The following is a 3,110-nucleotide window of genomic DNA, read 5'->3' as shown; positions in this document are numbered from 1 at the left end:
CCCCCCCGGCCTCTCGCTTATTCTCAGTGTATGAATGGCGGTGCGGCATGATGGCGTCCACCGCGCGGACACATAACCTGCGCACCAATGGCAGTGTGAACCCGTCTTACATATTCTGATGGATGGTGTGAAATAATGTGATAAGGTCAATAATAAACCATCGGGGGAAAAATACAGAGGACCCCCACAGCACTGCGGACCCCGGCAGGTAAGAGGAAGCCTTCCAGATTCAGTGTAGCAACCACAGACCAGTGGACGGTGCAATAAGATGTGCGAATCGGTTCACAAAAACTCATATATAGAATTGCAAAATGCGGTGTCGCCCTTATATGTGATGATGATACATGTCATGGTTGCACCAAGTATATGTCCACCCCTGATACAAATATACATATAGCTGGTAAGTAAGACACAAAAACAGAACACAGTATGACAAACGTGCATAAATACTCTGCTGTAAAACATATGTAACTGTAAGTAGCAAGTGCTAGTAAAAGATGTTAACAAAACCAGGGTATTTTGTTGATACGTTTTTTTGCAAAAAAATGTACGCTAAGCCACTCCGCCGCGTCAAGGCATACCCTTCTCGGAGCAGTCCTATCTAATATATTCAAAAACTGAACTCGCTACTTACAGTTACATATGTTTTACAGCAGAGTATTTATGAACGTTTGTCATACTGTGTTCTGTTTTTGTGTCTTAGTTCTTGGGTGGTGTGAACAGGGTCTTATGACCCGTTCAGTTTTTGTGCATGTGTCATGTGTTCTGAATCCATTGATTTCTTGCTTATGCAAGCTTTGGGAGATCCCCGCCTCTCTCCTTTGGGACATGCATAAAAAGCCATTTTGCCCAGCGAGCCCATACCGGGCAGCACCTTTCTGAACCCTGCTCATGAAGGTATTATTCACATGTTCAGGTTTTTAAATATATTAGATAGGACTGCTCCGAGAAGGGTATGCCTTGACGCGGCGGAGTGGCTTAGCGTACATTTTTTTGCAAAAAAAATATCAACAAAATACCCTGGTTTTGTTAACATCTTTTACTAGCACTTGCTACTTACAGTTACATATGTTTTACAGCAGAGTATTTATGCACGTTTGTCATACTGTGTTCTGTTTTTGTGTCTTAGTTCTTGGGTGGTGTGAACAGGGTCTTATGACCCGTTCAGTTTTTGTGCATGTGTCATGTGTTCTGAATATAGCTGGTAAGTGTAGATGTGTGTATCGGTATATATAGTAGGTGTGTGTATATAGATGTGTGTGTATCTGTATATATAGGAGGTGTGTGTATGTAGCTGTGGATGTATCTGTATATACAGTAGGTGTGTGTATATAGATGTGTATCTGTTGTGAGGCAGTGACCCCTGTTACAGCTAGGGGGTGCTGTATGTTCTCCCCAGGATACACATGGAGGCGTATTGAGCCTATGGGAATGCATTGCGGTCACAGGTGTAGCTGGGATTGCAATAGTAAAGCAGTGACCCATGTCACATGTAGGGGTCACTGTTTGTTCTCCCCAGGGTGTGTATGGAGACACATGAAGTCCATAGGTGTGCATGGCAGTCATGGGCGTAGCTGTGACTGCATTGCAGACTGATAATAAAATTCAGTGTAGTCTTGGACATGATAGTGTCCAAGGCAGATGTAGGGAAAACCTGCTCTGGAGAAGGTGTTTTGAAACTGACTGCAGTATGTCAGTAGTGCAGTCTGTTTAATTTCCGATCTGGGTTTTCCATGTGGGTGAAGGCCACAGGTTCTGGATAAAAATCCCTGTAGTTAGGGGTATGGGGGTGTCAGGTGCAGAATCAGTGTCAGTCTGGTGTGTGTTGATGTGCAGAGCAGAGGCCTGCAGAGCGCTGGCTGTGTGTGTGAAGCAGCGCAGGTCAGCGGAGCCAGCAGCCGAGGCAGCAGAATAGCCTGGCACCCACAGCGTACACAGCGATGCAAGTTGTCCACGGTAACTGGTCTCAGGTATGGACAGTCCTGTGCCCGGGGGTGAACCAGAGGTGAATGTCCTGTGCCTGAAAGAGGACTGGCGTGGTTAGCAATTGTAAAACAGGTGGATATGGTGCCCGGCTGCAATCCGAAGGATATCCTGGACTGTGTACGGCTGTCTGAGTAAAGAGACAGTAATGCAGCGATGCAGGGCACCCACGGGAACTAGTCAGAGGAGGACTAGCGCGTGTAGTGCCTGCAACATGTAATGCTGAGTGAAGAGTCTTTTGTGTTTGAATTTTGTGGGTCACTGCCTCATCACTGTGTACGGTGCTACCGCAGCACTACACTGTATATACTGTATAGTAGGTGTGTGTATATGGATGTGGATGTATCTGTATATACAGTAGGTGTGTGTATATCGCTGTGGACGTATCTGTATATACAGTAGGTGTGTGTATATAGCTGTGGATGTATCTGTATATACAGTAGGTATGTGTATATAGCTGTGGATGTATCTGTATATACAGTAGGTATGTGTATATAGCTGTGGACGTATCTGTATATACAGTAGGTGTGTATATAGATGTGGATGTATCTGTATCTGTATATACAGTAGGTATGTGTATATAGATGTGGATGTATCTGTATCTGTATATACAGTAGGTATGTGTATATAGCTCTGGATGTATCTGTATATACAGTAGGTGTGTGTATATTGCTGTGGACGTATCTGTATATACAGTAGGTGTGTGTATATAGCTGTGGATGTATCTGTATATACAGTAGGTATGTGTATATAGCTGTGGACGTATCTGTATATACAGTAGGTGTGTGTACATAGATGTGGATGTATCTGTATATACAGTAGGTATGTGTATATTGCTGTGGACGTATCTGTATATACAGTAGGTGTGTGTATATAGCTGTGGATGTATCTGTATATACAGTAGGTATGTGTATATAGCTGTGGATGTATCTGTATATACACTAGGTGTGTGTATATAGCTGTGGATGTATCTGTATATACAGTAGGTGTGTATATAGATGTGGATGTATCTGTATATACAGTAGGTGTGTGTATATAGCTGTGGATATATCTGTATATATATAGTTGGTGTGTATAAAGCTCTGGATGTATCTGTATATACAGTAGGTGTGTGTATATAGCTGTGG

This window comes from Dendrobates tinctorius, unplaced genomic scaffold (assembly GCF_039654945.1).
Source record: "Dendrobates tinctorius isolate UK_male_01 unplaced genomic scaffold, ASM3965494v1 ptg000070l, whole genome shotgun sequence".
Classification (NCBI taxonomy): domain Eukaryota; kingdom Metazoa; phylum Chordata; class Amphibia; order Anura; family Dendrobatidae; genus Dendrobates; species Dendrobates tinctorius.
Note: the sequence above shows the minus strand (reverse complement) of the source record.